Here is a 19,929-nt window from a genome sequence, read left to right on the forward strand (position 1 = left end):
ACAACCTCATTAGATGTGATTAGCATTTGGATACATCATTCAACAAGTTACTTCTTTTAGCATACATCATAACAAGTATATGAAGAAATAGTGAATATGCCCACATAAATCAAGTTGGGTTTCAATTATGTTAAACTATCACCTACCTCAATTCTAACTGGCACCACAATACCTAACAAATACGTGTAAAAAAATAGTAGTTAATATATGATAATTTTCTCTACATGAATTTCTTCTCATATTTTTTTTTTAGTTATAGTAACCTTATTTTCTCCATTGTTCTTAAAAACCTAGGTTAAGAACTTTTTTCGTTCATACTTTCCTATTCTCTATTTCTTTTCATGCTTTTATTTATGTTTTTTTTTTTAAATTTTCTTTTATAAATCTTAATTCTTTTTTCTTCTTTTTTTAGTATGAAAGATGGTAGTATTTATTCTATCTTAATTTAATACGAAAGAATGACATAGGATTTTGATTCAAAGAGATAATCACATAGTGTATGAAATTGATATATAAATTATTATCACCTAAATTGAATATCACAATCAATTAATGTCAGTTTATGTATCTATTACAATACAATTGTGACATACAAGAAACTACTTTATAAATTGATTTCGTCCAGTATATAATCTAAAGTATATCCCCTTAATTGAAATATCACAATCCATAAAATTTGTATATAACTTGGTATAAAAAAAAAAACATTAAGTCAAACAGTTTTGTATACGTATTTCATACGTATAAAAGAAAAATTAAGTATTCGTATATAACGAACTATAAAAAGATTAAGTAAAACAGTTCATATACTTATATATATATAAAAAAAAATTAGCATCTTTTTTCATGTTTTATACATAATCGATATACTAAAACATGTTTGTATATAACTTTGTATAAAAAGATTAGGAGACGAAAGGAAAATATTGTTAGGAGACGAAAGGAAAATATTGTTTTACTTTTTTAAAATTAAAAAATTTTAAGAGAAAGAAGGAAATATTGAAGGATCAAGGATTAAAAATATTTGATTGAGTAATGATAATTACAAATTCCTAAATTTAAGCCAACTAAATCAATTAGAAAAAATATTTTTGGAAAAATAAATATTTAAAACTCTTAATAAATTTAATATGTTACGTGTTATAATTATTTACCTAGTATTTAAAAAGTAGATTTAGTTGGTGTAATAAAGAGTTTTAAATTGTATAGAGAAAATGGTCAAAAGAGCCTCCAACCTTTGCTTCAAATTCCAACTACACATCAATACTTTGTGGGGGTTTTATGACCCCCTGAACATTTTAAAAATGGAATTATTACCCCTCGAAAGCTGACATGGTAAGAGAGTGTGTTTCACTCTCTGTAAAGAGAATGAAAAGAACGTGAGAACGAAAATTATTTATTTTAAATATTTCATTTTCTCTTGTCTTCTTCTTCTCTTTCTCAAAATAAAAAAGTCCAAGAATTCATTAATGGTGTTTCCTCATCTCCAATTTCCAAATAATTTTCGTTGATCCCCTTCAGTTCTGGAACATATTTGTATTCCAAGAGATCAGCCCCATTTCCAATTTCCCATTTTCTTTTCCAATTTCATTATCTTTCAAAATTCTTCACACTCCCATTTTCTTCTCCAATGTCATTATCTTTCAAAATTCTTCATACTATACGTACCTTCCTGGATCAATCCTGATTTAGAATCTTCTCTCTTTTTGTGTAATAGTTGCTATTATGATTCTTTTGGAAATCATTTCAATTGAAGCTTTATACTTCTTCATACTTCTCGTCATACACCAATATGATGCAAAACTGAAAAAAAAAAAAAAACATCCCGAGGAATTTGCTACTAGTAATTCTAGAGATCTTACGTAACGAAAGCAATTCATCATCATCCTCTGTCGGAACCACCACGGGAGTTGCAACCGGAGTTTATAAGCTGAACCTTTTTGGTAAATATGAAGTCGAAAATCTCCTCGGATGCGGCGAATTAAATTTCAAAACTAAATTTAATGCAAAATTAAATTTCAAAAATTAACTACGAGAAATGAAATTGGGTTAACGAAGAAAATGGAGCAAAATGGGAAATAGGGAAGAGAAAAAAACTTTGTTAAGGAGGAAATAATATATAAAGAGGAAAGAAAAATATATAAAGTAAAATAATTAATTTTTTAGAGTAAAAAAGGAAAAAAATGATGTGGCAATGACATGGCATGACATGGCAGCCCGTGCAAGTCACTACTTGAAACAACATTTGGGTATGAGCTTTTAGATGGGTATATATTCCATTTTTAAAATGTTCAGGGGGTCATAGGACCCCCGCAAAATATAAGTGTGTAGTTGAAATTTGGGTTAAAGGTTGGGGGAGCTTTTGACCATTTTCTCAATTGTATATATTACTTCCTCCGTTTAAAAAGCAATGACTTACTTTAACTTGGCAAAGTTTAAGAGAATAAAGAAGATGTTTGTGAAGTATTGCTAGAAAAGAAAAGAGTCATTTTTTTTAAACGAAGTGTCATCAATGCAAAATCACCATTCCATTCTAATACTATATAGTAACAATTCTTATACTACAATGAATTCTATTTTCTTCTTTGCATAAAATAATAATAATACTTATAATGCCACATCATGTGGGAGTGAGATAGGTAGGCAGTTAGTTAAAATAGTAGTGTCCATTTGTTATTAGTTAGAATAGGCGGGAAGAGCTGTTAGTCTCATTTCATTTCCTGTTAAAGCAACTTGTACTAGTTGAAGGGATTCATTCAGAAAATATACAAAACTACTTTGTTTCTATTCTCTCAAGTTTATCTTTCATTGCATAGCTGTTCAAGAGCTTATAATCTTCTTGTGATGAAACAACTTGGAACGTAACAAGCATGAATACGTATAATCTTCTTTTTTTGGTCATATGTAGTTCAAATGGGGTAAATGATGTGGCAGTGAGCTAGAGATCGAGTCAGGTTCCGTCGAGTTTCCGGTTCACGATATTCTGCTTTTACATTGAAATGAATAACAAAAATAGAATAAAGATACAAGTGAGAGATCCTATCTATGCTTTATTATTTTTTGAAATCTTGACTTGAATCTTCATGACTTCTCAAATGGTGAGATAGTCATTATTCTGAGTAGAACTTGACACACGAAATGTTCCTCCTCGTCGGCTTTTGGCATTAGAGGGGAACTTGACAATTGGTTTATTCTTCAGATTTTCTTCTGACTTGGACTTGAAAATCTTCACCCTATTCTTCAGGCGGGCTCCTGAACTTGCAGCTGATAATGTTCACCCTATTCTTCAGGTGTGCTCCTGACTTGCTACTTTTTCACCCGGTTCTTCAGGTGGGCTCCTAACTTGTTACTTCTTTACCCTGTTCTTCAGGCAGGCTCCTGATTTGTTGCTTCTTCACTCTGTTCTTTAGGCAGGCTCCTGAACTTACTTTTTCTTCACCCTGTTCTTCAGACAGGCTCCTGGATTTAGTTTTTCTTCACCCTATTCTTTATGCCGGCTCCTGGACATTCTCTTTTCTTCACCCTGTTCTTCAGGCGGGCTCCTGGGCTTTCTTTTTCTTCACCCTGTTCTTCAGGCGGGCTCCTGGACTTATAATTTCTTCACCCTGTTCTTCAGGCGGGCTCCTGGATTTTCTTTTTCTTCACCCTGTTCTTCAAGCGGGCTCCTGGACTTTCTTTTTTTTTACCCTATTCTTCAGGCGGGCTCCTGGACTTGCAATTTCTTCACCCTGTTCTTCAGGCGGGCTCCTGGACTTACTTTTTATTCTTTAAATATGTTCCTGAACTCAAAATAAAAGGTGAAAAAGAAAAATAACATTCCATTCTTCAAGAGGGTCCTGTTCAAAAGTAAATTCCCATTCTTCAGGAGGGTCCTGTGCAAAAAGTAAATTCCCATTCTTTAGGAGGGTCCTGTGCAAAAAGTAACTTTCCATTCTTCAGGAGGGTCCTATTCAAAAGTAAATTCACATTCTTCAGGAGGGTCCTGTTCAAAAGTAAATTCTCATTCTTCAAGAGGGTCCTGTTCAAAAGAAAATTCTCATTCTTCAGGAGGGTCCTGTTCAAGAAGTAAGTTCCCTACTTCTACGGAGAAAATTTTGTGAGCATCATAAGATTATAATTTTTGAAAAGTACAGAAAGAGTGTGAATCATAAGATTACAATTTTTGAAAAGTACAGAAAGAGTGTGAATCAAAGCCCTACTAAGGAAATGTGTCTCCTTAGAGTAAAACTGATGACCAAATTAGAAAGTGTGTCTCCTAAAAGTTAAATTGAAGGACTCGACTAGAAAGTGCGACTTCTAGGCGTGAATGTTCAAGTTAGGAAGTGCTTCACCTAACAAATGAAAACTGATTTATTCAGATTAGGAAGTGCGTCTCCCAGGGATTAAATGAAATGACTCGACTAGAAAGTGTGTTTTCTAGGAGTGAATGTTCAAGTTAGGAAGTGTTTCACCTAACAAATGAAAATTGACTTATTCAGACTAGGAAGTGCTTCTCCTAGAGGTTAAATGAAATGACTCGACTAGAAAGTACGTCTTCTAGAAGTGATGATTCAAGTTAGGAACTGCATCACCTAACAAATGAAACTTGAATTATCCAGACTAGGAAGTGTATCTCCTAGGGGTTGAATGAAATTACTCAACTAGAAAGCACGTCTTCTAGGAGTGATGGTTCAGGTTAGGAAATGAATCACCTAACAAATGAAACTTGAATTATCCAAACTAGGAAGTGCATCTCCTAGGGGTTGAATGAAATGACTCAACTAGAAAGCGCGTCTTCTAGGAGTGATGATTTAGGTTAGGAAGTGCATCACCTAACAAATGAGTCTTGAATTATCCAGACTAAGAAGTGCGTCTTCTAGGGGTTGAATGAAATAACTCAACTAGAAAGTGCGTCTTCTAGGAGTGATGGTTCAAATTAGGAAGTACGTCACCTAACGAATGAAACTTGAATTATCCAAACTAGGAAGTGCGTCTCCTAAGGATTAATGAAATGACTAGACTAGAAAGTGCGTCTTCTAGGAGTGATGGTTCAAGTTAGGAAGTGCATCACCTAACAAATGAAACTAGACATACTCTAACTAGGAAGTGCGTCTCCTAGGGGTTAATTGAAATGACTCAACTAGAAAGTGTATCTTCTAGAAGTTAAAGCTCAAGTTAGGAAGTGCGTCACCTAACAAATAAAAAATGACTTACCCAAACAAGGAAGTGTTTCATCTTGTTGATATGTAAACTTTAAATCATTTGAATTAAGGGAAAATTCCTCTCTATTTCAAACAAAGACCAATTATAATTTAAAAACGTGGTGATTGATTTGTGGCATTTGGCTATTGAGGTGACCACTCTTGCATTTGTCATACTCAGCTCCATTTCAATCATTGATAAGTATCGTTGACTTGCATTTTTGACCCCCGAATTCTTTCTACTGGAACTTTTTGGCTCAAATCATATTTCTCTTGCATGATGCTCCTGGGTTTAACTTCAAACATATCTTTCACTTCTATGAATCCAAAAACTATCAGGTGACAAGCATTCTTGAATATCTTACTTTATTTTGAAGTATGTTAACTTGGTACATCAGCTCTTTGTCATGCTTTGTGCAATTGAGGAAGTTGATAGCAAGTTTGAAGCTCTTTCTTACTTGACTTGACGTGAATTCGACTCAAAAAAAATACGCGAAAAATGACAATGATTTTTCATATGACGACAAAAATTCAAAAACAAAAAAAGAAAAAGAAAAAGAAAAAGGGAAAAGGGAAAGACAAAGTGCATCTCTTTTTCAAATTTGTTGATAAGCCAACTTTATTACTCGCTCCGTTTAAAAAGAATGATCTAATTTTCATTTTAATTCATTTTAAAAAAACAACTTCTTCTTTTTTTATATTATTTTAATTTCAACTTTTCATATGACATATTTAAGACCATAAGATTAAAGAATATTTTAATATATTTATATAACTTTAATTTAAGATCACAAGATTCAAAAATCTTTTTTTATTTTCTTAAACTTTATATCAAGTCAAAGTAAATCACTTTTTTTTTTAAAACGGTGGAAGTACTTTTTTCTTTTCTATTATATAGAAGAGGTGGTTTCGACCACCTCTTCCAATTACCAAAAAACTCAATTATTTCCATATAATTACATACCATGTCCCAATATATAATAATTTTATTATTTTATCAGAATGATTTAAATATTTAATATATTTTATTAATTTATATTAATTAACTATAACTACATATTGAAAGTAAAATTTATTTATTTATTTAATTGTCTATCATGTTCAAAATTAATTTGTTGCCACAAATCACAATAATTAATAACTTAAAATATTCAAAAGACATATAGAAATTTTATTGACTCTTACCAAAAATCCCTCTACTCCCACTTAATTACATACCATGCCTCAATATATAATAATTCCATTGTTTCATCATAATGATTTAAATATTTAATATATTCTATAAATTTATATTAATTAACTATAACTACATATTGGAAGTAAAAAAAAATCATTTCTTTAATTGATTATCATGTTCAAAACTAATTTGTTACCACAAATCACAATAATTAATAACTTAAAATATTTAAAAGACATATAAAAATTTTATTGACTCTCATTATTTTAGCAATGCCACATAAATTGAGATAAAAGAAAAAGTACTACAAATCATAATAATTAACAACTTAAAATATTTAAAAGATATATAAAAATTTTAGTTGACTCTCAAAATTGTATCGAAGTCACATAAATTGGGACACATGGAGTAAATATATTATTTGATAATTACGTAAAAATTATTATAAATCACAATTATTAACAAGTTAAAATACTTTTTTAAAAATAAATAAAATTTCTATTCAAACTCTCAAAATTTTATCGGTGCAGCATAAATTATGACAAAATAAAAAATTATCTTAATTAATTGCAACTAAATATTTAAAGTAAATTAATTTTATTATTTTAATTGACTTTTAGATAAAAAAATAATATTTTTATTTATTTATTTATTTTAGTAAATTTAAATTTTAAAATTACTTTTTCCTTATATAGAAATATTGATATTTAAACTTAACTTTAAATTTTTAAATTACAAAATTAATAAATTTAATTTAATAAAATAATTTTTAATGAATATTTTCTTAGAATTTGTGTTGGGTCAATATGTATCAAGGTAAAAAGAAATAAAGAAAAATATATAGTAAAATTTTATTATTGTGAAAGATAAATATAATGCACTATCCAATAATGTTTAATAATATCATATTTTGCATATGGAAATACAGCATCCCATATTTAATTAATATACTATTCCGGTGAATTATCGATGATTACTTTTGGATATGATAAAATTATATTAATTTTATAGTAATAACAATACTAATCGCTCTTAATTAATTATTACGAGTCATCTAGGTATTAAGAAAATAAATAATATTTAATGAAAAATAAAATAGACCTAAAATACGAAATTAACTCTTAATATTTTAAATTAAATTTTCGTCTTTCGAACGATGATTTTACTATATCACTCATAATTAATTATTATGGTTATTTAAGCATTGTGCCACATAAGGTGAGATAGAAGAAATATTATAAATCACAATGATAAAAAATTTAAATTATTTAAAAAATATAATTGGTTGTCGTCGACACAAAATTCTGGACAAGGAGAGTAGCATATATTATTCAGAAATTACATAAAAAGTATTATAAATTACAATTGTTAACAACTTAAAATTTCTAAAAAAAATTTAATATGTTATATATTTCAAAAAAAATTACATGAAAAATACTAGAAATCAGAATAATTAACAACTTAAAAAAATTAAAAGATATAAAATATTCGGTCGACTCTTGAAATTATATTAGTGTCACTAAAATTGGAATAGAAGAAAAGTATTATAAATCACAATAATTAAAAACTTAAATTATTTTTAAAATATAATTGACTATCAATGCCACGATAATTAGGACAAGAAAAGTAACGTATATTAATTTGAAAATTACATAAAAAAATATTATAAATTAAAATAGTTAACAACTTAAATTATCTAAATACGTATTTAAATAACATATGTTGAACTCATTCTAGATTCTGGATGAATCTAGAAAACATATGCAATCCTTTTATTAAAAAAATTTATTTAAATATATCAAAATTGAAAAGACAAATAAATATCTTAATGTTGGGAGTGCTGACACGGGTCATGCTCCTCTAGTTCTTTATAGAAGAGATGGTTTGGTCATGGGATGGAAATGACATAACAAATTTATCTAAGGGTAATTTGGTCATTGACTTCAAGTTCTAAGCTAAAATTAATAATTTTTTGTGCTTTGTTTTTTGAACCTCATGAAAATTTTTAATAAAAGCCCATTCTTTTTCTTTTTAATTATCAATAATGCCAAGTATAAAATTTATCATAATGTCGTCACATGCCTTGCATATATTTCCACACACGTGGACTCTATATCTTCCATTTATTTTTCGTTTTTATTTATCTTTTTATTGTCTATAGAAGATGTGATTTGGTCATGGAATGGAAATGACATAACAAATTTATCTAAGGGTAATTGATCATTCACTTCATGTTCTAAGCTCAAATTGATAATTTTTTGTTCTTTGTTTTTTGAACCTTATGAAAATTTTTAATTAAAACCCATTCTTTTCTTTTTAATTACCAATAATGCCAAGTATAAAATTTATCATAATGCCATCACATGCCTTGCATATATTTCCACACACATGGACCCTATATCTTTCATTTATTTTTCATTTTTATTTATCTTTTTATTGTATAAAAGTGTTTCAAATATATTATATTTAAGTAAATTGATTAGTAAGATGATAATTTATTATAAAAATTAATTAGTGATACAATTAAATAAATTTTATTCTTTATTTAATTTTATATCAAATATATAATTTACTTTCTTTCTTATTTGTTACTATAATTTCACCTATTTTTTTTCTAATATAGAAGAGAAAATTTTGATATGCCTGCTTATGTTGTTTGCTTCAATTGCTTCAATCGTGATTTTATTAAATTGCCCCTAATTAATTATTATAAGTCATTTATATATTAAAAAAATAATAATATTTTTTTTTAAAAAAAAATAGACATTTATGACATGTCTATTTCTGTTGCTTCAATCATAATTTTACTTTATATTATATCATTTTTTATTAATTATTTTAAATTATTTATATATTAAAAAAATAATATTAAATAAAAAAAGTAAAATAGACATTTATGACATGTCTGTTTCATCTACTTTAATCGTAATTTACTAAATATCACCCCAAATTAATTAGATGTCATCTAAGTATTTAAAGTAGCTCTCCGTCGACCTGTCGGCTTCAGTTGTTTGCTCCAGGATTTTACTATCATTCCTAAGTAACTATTATAAATTATTTACATATTAAAAAAATAATAATATCTAATAAAATAATAAAATAGACATTTATGTCATGTTTGCATCAGCTGCCTTAATTATAATTTTACTAAATATCACCTCTAATTAATTATTACAAGATATCTACGTATTAAATACATAATCAATATTTAACTAAAAAGATAAAATAGATATAAAATGATAAGTTAACTCTTGATGTTTTAAAATAACTTGACGTCTTATATGAGATTTCACTTACTTTTTTTTCACAAGTATCTTTTATAGTAATTTTACTATATCACTTTTAATTAGATGTTGTGAGTTATTTAAGACATGTTTATTTCGTTGCTTCAATCGTAATTTTACTATATCACCTCTTATTAATTATTATGGTTATCTAAGCATCATGTCACTTAAATTATAGTAGAAAAATTTTACACAATAATTAAAAATTTAAATTATTTAAAAAATATAATTGACTATCAGTGACACAGGACTTTGGACAAGGAGTGTAGCATATTTTTTTTAAAAATTACATTAAAAAATATTATAAATTACAATAATTAAAAACTTGAAATATCTATAAATAATTTAATCTATTATATATTTTTATAAAATACAAAAAAAAATACTATAAATCACAATAATTAACAACTTAAAAAATTTAAATAATATAAATATTTGGTTGACTCTCGAAATTATATTAATGTCACTTAAATTGAAATAGATGAAAAATATCATAAATCACAATAATTAATAATTTAAATTATTTTTAAAATACAATTGACTATCAATGCCACAAAAATTTGAATAGAGGGAGTAACATATATTATTTAAAAATTATATAAAAATATTATAGGTTACAATATTAACAACTTAAAATATCTAAAACCATATTAAAAGGATGATTGATTATCTAAATTCAATTTATGTCAAAAAAATTGAAACAAAAAAATATATATTGAACTCATGCTAGATTCCGGATGAATCTTAGGATGTATATGCAATCCATCTTTTCTTTTCAACTTTTGTTTAAATATATCAAAATTGAAAAATGCAAGTTCTTATACAGTACATCAAACAGTGTATACGAAATAATATTTGCGTAAATAATACAAATATTACTAATACAAGCATTATTAGTGCCAAAATTATTAATACATTCTATCAGTGTTATTTTTTTATACTCTAACAAACGACTCCACGTTTTAATGGAAGGAACATATACAAAAATAAAGTTCAATAAAATATCTACATAAGTATGTTTTATCGTGTTCTCAAAGTCAAATAATTTAAATTAATATGAAAGATGGTAACTTATAATTTTTTATTTTATATAATTTCTGAAACACTTAAAATTTGAATTTAAAATATTAATTTAGTTTAACTTCAAAGAACAAGTTGACAAATAAAAGAGAAGGAGAAAATGAAAGCAAATGATGTCTATGGCGGCTTAGTAAGGGAATACAATGTTGGTTATTAATTGCAGTCCACATGTGATGTAATATAGAATGACTGGACAACTCTTTATCTTTTTCAACAATTATTCTCTATTTTATACAACAAATGTCAAGTCTTATGTATCAATTTTAATGTCAAATTTTCTACTTGATGTAGCAAATCTCGATCATATGATTAAAGATATAAATTTTTAAATGCATCAAATTTTGTTGTTTATATGAGTAAGTTATACATAATTATCTTGTAAGACTTGGCTCTTTGAAAAATACTACCACGTAGTTAATATATTTTGTGTATTACTATTTTATAATTCATAATTTAAATTAATATCAATTTAATTTATTATAAATAGTAAAAATAACTTAACGATGGACCCGTACTAACATGGGTCTTGCTCCTCTAGTACTTAGTAGAAATGCGAGTTAGCACACATGTGGTGTTCATCATGTGCGTTTCACGGATAGTTTAGGTAGTTTATTACTATAGTACTTAAAACATATTGTATCTAAAAAATAAAATGTATTGTATCTACTTGTATCATGATTGTATATTTTATTGTGGACAAGAAAATCTAACACATATTTTACCCTTTTACTTTTGACTCAGCCCAAAAGTTAATTCAACTTTTCTGGGAAGTGGGCCCATTTACTTTTTCTGTTTACATGTTTTCTATAATTTCTCTGTGCATTATTTGTTCTCATTTTCCTTAAAAATATATTTGGCCTCTTATTTCTTTTTAAATTTAATATAGAGAAAATGAATACTCTTCCGTTTAAAAAAGAATGACCTACTTTTTTTTTAATTCATTTTAAAAAGATTGATCCCTTTTCTTTTAGGCAATACTTTAATTTCAATTTTCCACATAGCATGTTTAGGACCACAAGATTAAAGGATATTTTGGTACATTTGACTCAACTTTAATTTAAGGTCACAAGATTCAAAAGTCTTCTTTATTTTCTTAAACTTTGTGTCAAGTCAAAGTAGGTCATTCTTTTTTAAACGGAGGGAGTAGTATGTTTTAATTTATATGTTAGAATTTTTCTCAAAGTCATGTTACAATATTTTTAATTATACTTAAATTAACAACTTAAAATATTTAAAAAATTTATAACAAAAAAATTATTTATGTCATTTGAATTGACAACTCTAAAAATTTCATTTGGGTGATATAAATTGATAAAGAGGAAATAACATGTATTATGTGAATATTACATAAAAAAATTATTATGAATCACAATAATTAACAACTTAAAATATTTAAGAAATTTATAGATTAATTTATTTGTATCATTTGAATTGACAACTCTCAAAATTTCATTTGGGTGATATAAATTGAGAAAGAAGGAATAACGTGTATTATGCGAAGATTACATGAAAAAATTATTAACTAGTAATTTAATAATATGAAAACTTGTTCATTTCTACGAGAGATGATTAAAAGTATGTTTTAATTTATTTGTTAGAATTTTTCTCAATGTCTAGATAAAGTATTTTTAATTATTCTTAAATTGACAACTTAAAATATTTAAGAAATTTATAAAAAAAAATTATTTGTGTCATTTGAATTGACAACTCTCAAAATTTCATTTGGGTGATATAAACTGAGAAAGAAGGAATAACATGTATTATGTGAAGATTACATAAAAAAAAATTATGAATCACAATAATTAATAATTTAAAATATTTAAAAATCATATTAAAAATTTTAGTTGTCTCTAAACTTTTGCAATCCCATATAAATTAGGACAAATAAAGTAACATATATTGGGTCCGTATTGGTACGGAATTTTTGTGTCTAGTCCTATATAATACGTGGCAAAGAAGCAGCTGAAGCAGGCTGCTCATGGTCAACATAGCGGATTCAATTGTGATTTTACTATATTTTTCCTAATTAATTATTATAAGTAATTTACTTATTAAAAAATTAAGAATATTTAATAAAAAATTCAAAATAGACATTTATGACATAATTGATTCAACTGCTTCAATTGTGATTTTACTATATCACTCATAATTAATTATTATGTTATTTAAGTATTACAAAATTAATAATATTCAATATAAAAAATATATAAAATAGACATACAATAATAAATTATTTTTTGATGTTTTTATAAGTCATTTAAGTATTAAAAAGTTAATAATATTTAATAAAAAAAGATAAAATAGACATAAAACGATAAATTATTTTTTGATGTTTTAAATTAACTTGACTCCTTATATATGACCACTTAAAAATTATAAAATTATTTTTAATATTTTAAATTAATTTGACGTCTTATATGGGACCACTTTAAAAAAATTCACAAGAATTTGTTCAAATAATTTTACTATGTCACTCTAATTAGTAGAATAGAAGAAAAATGTCACGGCCCAAAAACGAGGGTCATGATGACACTTCTCGCAGTGCATCTTGACAAGTAAGTCTATCACCCAAACTAATATGAAAAGAGAAAAATACAGAAATATCCCAAGATAAGGCTTCTAGAACGAAGCCGAACCATATAAGTAATCATAATAATGCGGAAAGAACTTATCCAAAATACCAATCATGCCCCAAACAAGGTGTCAAAAGTGTAAGAACTACTAATACAACCCAAGAGTCAAATACATCAAAAAAATAACCACAAAGAAATAATAACTGTCTCCAAAAACTAATCAAGACATAACTACTATAGAAAGATAGAGGTGAACTTCGGACGCATGAATGTCCAATCGCTACCTTGAAAGCTCCAACAATCGCTCGAGTCAGGCAAGCTGAGGCGCACTCGAGCTAGGACCTGCACCAAAAGGGCACAATAGGAATGAGTATGGTCCACTTGTACTCAGTAGGTATCATACGGTGACCAAGCAAAGTAGTAAATAAAGCATACAAAATATACACAAAGGACACGTCACTTGTAATCAGAAAATATCCTACAGCAGTAGCCCACACCGCTTGCACTAACAGTTTTAATATATCTCACATATATTGCAACATCTCACCAAGATAAAACAAAAGTACGTATTATATCACATATAAGAGAACAAGAGGGAACATGCATATACAAGATCATCAAATACAAGTAAAAGAAGATACAATAAATACATAGATGACAAGTCAATATGTCAGTTACATAGATGACAAATCAATATTCCAATACAACATAACACAATAAAGTAAGTGCAATGTATATGATGATGATGATGCACGAGGTCATCGCACAACCTCCGGTATCGTTGCATAATCCCCGTATACACCTATGGAGCTAAAGCTTCCTGGCGTAAGACTTATGGAGGGTTCGTCAACCCGTATACAATCCACATGTCTCATATCTTCTTTTCGGCACATCCCTCGAAAAGGATTTTATAAGGTGTTATAATATCTCCTCCCCCGCACATCATTCGGGAAGGAGTTTAAAAAGGTGTTGCCAGTATTTCTCAGATGTTTCCACGATGGTACTAATGTTTCATGAATGAGGATGATATGAGAATGTAATGCTCACAATCCGTCACAATGAGTATTTTCACAACCAACCATAATGATATATTTCCACAACCATGTGAGCCAATATCCACTCATTATTTCAGTTTTATCCATGAATTTTCACATGTCCCATATGCCAAATAAAATATGAATATAATCACAATACACCAATGGTACCATATTAAGCATCTTAACAACACAATACAATTATTCACATGTATTTAAGGCTATTAATAACACATAGGACCCCACATGGTCACACATATCACATAATAACTCAATTTTGACAATTACATTACATATAGGACCCCACACGGGCACAACACATAAATAGTCATTTTTCATGATTAGTTCTCACCCTTAACATGCATTTTGTATCATTATTTACTACCCAACCCAGTCTGAAAGAGTTAAGTCATAACCTACCTCAAAAGCCAAAATTGGCCCGCTACACTTGAAACTGAGACCTTACCTTTCATAAAAAAACTCGAACTCCACTAAAAACATCAAATATGAAATCTACGCGTTAAAACAAAACCAAAAACACCCATATTGACTACTCTAAGTTAGGGTCAAAACAGCCCCCCAAAATGAATTTTTGAAAAAGAAGGACAAAATCGAAACTTTACTTCAAAAACATGTTCCCTATATTTTTAGAAACTTACAACTAAAAAGACAAGTTAAATCGAGTCAAAACAAGGTTTAAATTGAAGAAAACTCATTTTTGAGCTTTACTAGGTAAAATATTTAAAATTCGGGTTAAAATCAAGAATCAGAGTTATTTTGAAGGTTAAATTGGTGAAAAACTAGTAATCATAAGATAAAAACATTATTCAAGTGAAAAGAAGTGAAATTTGGATTTAAAATCATGCCCTAAGATTTTTGGGGTTTTGAGAAATAAATCAAGATCAATTAGAAAATTGAATTCTCAGAACGAAGATTCAAGAATTGGACAACAAAGTTAAAGTATTAGCTGTTGGAAAGTTTTCGGAGCCAAAGTTGTTAACGGGGAGGAACTTGGCATTGTTCGTGGGTTGGATTTTCCTATATGACGGTCATTGGCGGTCGGTGACGGAGGTTTCACCGAAGATTTTAGGGATTTTGGGGATATTTACAGTAGCAGCACCAGTGCGCCACCTTCGATAGCACCAACACCAGCGCGCCGCCGACAACAGTACACAAATCTCGCGCTAAGCCCCTTTATATCTCTCACTCCTCTCTCTTTCTACCCCATTTCACTTTTTACTCTGCTATCGCTAGCAGAATAGGATTTTCGTCGGCTCGACCAACAAGCGGTGCACGATTGGAGCTGATTTCGGCAAACACCAGCTCCGATGATACTATTTTGGCCACCAGGTACAGGAAAGTGATGCAACAGTAGGTAAAGGCAGCGACAACAAATTCCGACAACCAATTTGTACATCAATTTGCCGTAATTCAATAAAATAATCAAGAAAACGTCCATCACTGCGTTCTCTTCAAGAATCAAGTGCACTTGTTTAATTCTTCTATAGTTTATTTCTTTCTAGTTTATTTGGTGTAGGCTTTTCATCTCTTTGTCTATCGTGATATCCTGTCTGCTTTTCTTGACGATTTCGATTTCTCCATAACTTAATAGGTGTTCTTTATTAATGCTTGTTTTTGCTTGTGAATAGCAACCTCATTTGTTGTTTTTATTGGTTTATTTAGCCGTTTTTAGTCGTACTTTTTTTCTTGTCGTGTTTTTGTCTCCTATGTTCTTCACTTTCTACTAATGTACCTTTTGAGTGGTGGCTGAGAGGGTAGATGACAGACTAGGGTCATGTCATAGGTTGGGGTCGGGACAGGGATTGGGTCTAGGTGCGAGTTCGGGGTTGGAGGCGAGGGAGAGTAGGGCTAGGTGGGATAAGAGTGTTTCTAGGTTGAGAGTTGGGCCCTGGACCATAGGGACGCTTCAAGGTAAGTCTATAGAGCTAGTGAAGATTCTTAGAAAGCGGAAGGTTAGTATAGCGTGCGTCCAGAAAACTAAATCGGTAGGCACTAAGGCGAGAGATGTGGATGGATATAAGTTGTGGTACTCGGGTAGCGTGAGACATAGAAATAAAGTAGGTATTTTAGTAAATGAGGATCTTAGAGAGCAGGTGGTGGAGGTGAAGAGAGTCAATGATAGGTTGATGTCTATTAAGTTGGTCATTGAAGGGTCTGTGGTGAACGCTATTAGTGCCTATGCTCTGCAATTAGGTTTGAACGAGAAGGAGAAGAAGAGATTTTGTGAGGTTTTGGATGAGTTGGTGTGGGGTGTCCCGAGCACTGAGAAGCTTTTTGTGGGAGGAGATTTCAATAGGCATATTGGGTCTTTGTTGAGAGGGTATGATGATGTGCATAGCAGTTTTGGTTTTGGGTAGAAGAATGAAGGTGGAATTTCTCTTTTGGATTTTCTAGGGCTTTTGGGTTGCGGATAGCGAATTTGAGCTTTTCAAAGAAGGAGAAGCACCTTATTACTTTTCGCAATTCAGTGACCAAGACTCAGATTAACTTTTTGCTCCTTAGGAAGGGGGATAGAGCGCTATGTAAAGACTGTAAAGTCATATCTAACGAGTGTCTTTCAACTCAACATAGGTTGTTGGTGATGGACTTAGTAATCAATAAGGGCAGAAAGAAGAGGAGTGCGGAGGGTCGGACCAGGATTAAGTGGGGTAGCTTGACGTTGGCTAGTGCTTTGGAGTTGAGGGAAAAGTTAAAGAGGAGCGGAGCTTAGAAAAGTGGAGGGAATGTGGATAGTATGCAAGAGACGACTGCTAGTTGCATTAGGGAGACCTGCAGGGAGGTGTTGGGTATTTCGAGAGGTCGATCTGGTAAGCATCAAGGAGATAGGTGGTAGAAAAATGAGGTTAATAGGAAGGTAGAGTCTAAAAAGGTAGCTTATGCCAAGTTGGTTGAGAGCAAGGAGGTTAAGAGGAAGGTAGAGTCTAAGAATGTGGCTTATGCCAAGTTGGTTGAGAGCAAGGATGAGTAGGAGAGACGTAAGAATAAGAAAGAGTATAAGGTAGCTAGACAAGAGGATAAGCTGGCGGTTACGACAACTAAGACAACAACTTAGTTGTATAGGCTTGCTAAGGCCAGGGAGCGTAGGGCTCGTGATCTAGACCAAGTACGGTGCATCAAGGAAGAGGATGGTACAGTGTTGGTTGGGGATGCCCTCATAAGAAAGAGGTGGCAGTCCTATTTTCATAAACTCTTGAACGACGAGGGGGATAAAGGTTTTGTGTTGGGGGATTTGGAAAAGTCTGAGTAGTGCTACGATTATGGTCCTTGTAGTCAAATTAAGGTTGAAGAGGTTAAGGGGGCTACTCGCAGGATGCGTCGGGGTAGGCGACAGGGCCAGACGAGATTCCAGTAGATTTTTGGAAGAGCACTAGCGAGGCAGGTTTGGAGTAATTGACAAGGTTGTTTAACATTATTTTTAGGGCGGCGAAGACGCCTGAAGCGTGGAGGTGAAGTACGATGATTCCTTCATATAAGAACAAGGGAGACATTCAGATTTATAACAATTATAAAGGTATTAAGTTGTTGAGTCAAACTATAAAGGTTTGGGAATGGGTGATAGAGTTGAGACCGAGAATGGTTGTGACTATCTCTGAGAATCAGTTTGATTTTATGCCAGGTCGCTCGACTACTAAGGCCATTCACCTTGTGAGGATATTAGTGGAGCAATTTTGGGAAAAGAAGAAGGACTTGCATATGATGTTTATTAATCTCGAGAAGGCCTATGACAGAATGCCCAAGGAGATTCTGTAGAGGTGCTTAGAGGCTAGAAGGGTGCCTGTGGCATATATTAGGTCGATTCAAGACATGTAAGATGGCGCGAAGACTCGTGTGAGGATGGTAGGTGGAGATTCGTAGCACTTTTTTAGTTTTGATAGGTTTGCATCAGAGATCGACTCTTAGCCCTTTTTTATTTGCCTTGGTGATGGATGTGTTGACGCGACATATTCAAGGAAGGGTGCCTTGGTGTATGCTATTTGTAGATAATGTGGTATTGATTGACGAAACTTGGGGAGGAGTTAATGATAAGTTGGAAATTTGGAGACAGACCTTCAAGTCTAAAGGTTTTCGATTGAGCAGGACCAAGATAGAGTACTTAGAGTGTAAGTTTAGTGATGTGTCACAGAAGAATGATGTGGTTGTTATAACACCCCACAAAAATTGCCCATGCATTAGCCCGTGGTAATATGCTCTTAGAGTTAAATGACTAGAATTGTGTCAAAGAAGCTTAGTCTTATTTTTGACTTCTAAAGTGAGTAAAGTTTAAACCATATATAATTTTCCTAATTTCAAATTTTTATCAAGTGGTAAATTGAATGAGCTTTCCGACAATATAAGATTTGCCCTAATCCGATACCCGGGCAAGAAGTTATTGCTAATTTAAGTTCTAGTAGTAAAACACCGTCATTTGGGTGGTTGGTGCATCGCGGAGGGGGCCTATTTAGAAATTGTCAAATTCCAGTAGCATAACACGATTGTGACGCGTCGCGCTGAAGTTTCAGGTCCTAACAAGTGGGACAATGCGATGGCTCCGCGTCACGGTGACTTAAGAATCCCATTCATTAATTTTCAGTGAGCCACCGTGATTGTGGTGCGTCGCAGTGGCCCATGAAATCGGGCTCCCAGTTATATTTTTAGTCTATCTCATTAAGGGTATATTGGGTATTTTCCACCCCTTATCAGCCTAAACACAAGATTTAATCTAAATGACCTCATTATTGATATTTTTATCAAAAACCATCAAGAACACTCTTAGGGTTTCAAACAAGAAAGCCCAAATTACTCAAGATTTAACTGTGGGTTTTCAAGATTGATTGAAGATTTGGAATCCCCAAATCGTAGGCTTCAAGAATCATCCATCAAATTTCTAAATTGAGGTATGTGGGGTTTATCCTAAAAACTACATGGGCTTGTAAACACTATAACATGATTTAAAGATTATCAAGCATGAATTTAGAAAGGGATTTTTGAAATACATGATTTATTATGCATTATGAATGATTAATTGTATTGTTGATTTGGTCTTTAGGCCTTTGGCCCTTAAATCATGTATATGTATATATATGAAAAATTTAGATTTAAGATTGTTTGAGAGCGCAACTTATGAAATCTCTCTCTTGTGATGACTTTAAGTTTGTGATCTTAATGTGAAGGATTTGAAATGCATGATTTATGACTTAAAATTTGTTTACTCAAATACCATAGTATTTTGAGCATGATTTAGAAATTTAAGAGAGGGAGTTTCTTGATATAAATATATTTTGTTACAAGAAAAAGATTTGCATGAGATTAAGAGATTTGACATGACCACCTTGCATCATTGAAAGTTTGACAAAGAGAGTTGCATACATGCGTTTACATGAGTTTTAGAGAAAGAGTTCTTTAAAATGATTTATTGATATGGTGGTCCCGAATTTATGTTTTGAAAACAGAGATTGTAATATGTTAATAATAACTCAGAGATGTGACTTGCAAGTCAATGGTATGACGATACCATAAGTATGTATGCCATAACAGAGTATGTTTTCAGAGTTTGATTTCAGAGAATGCATGTTTTAAAGAGTTAAAACGGGGCTTAAAGAG

The sequence above is a fragment of the Capsicum annuum genome, chromosome 6 (genome assembly GCF_002878395.1).
Source record: "Capsicum annuum cultivar UCD-10X-F1 chromosome 6, UCD10Xv1.1, whole genome shotgun sequence".
Taxonomy (NCBI): domain Eukaryota; kingdom Viridiplantae; phylum Streptophyta; class Magnoliopsida; order Solanales; family Solanaceae; genus Capsicum; species Capsicum annuum.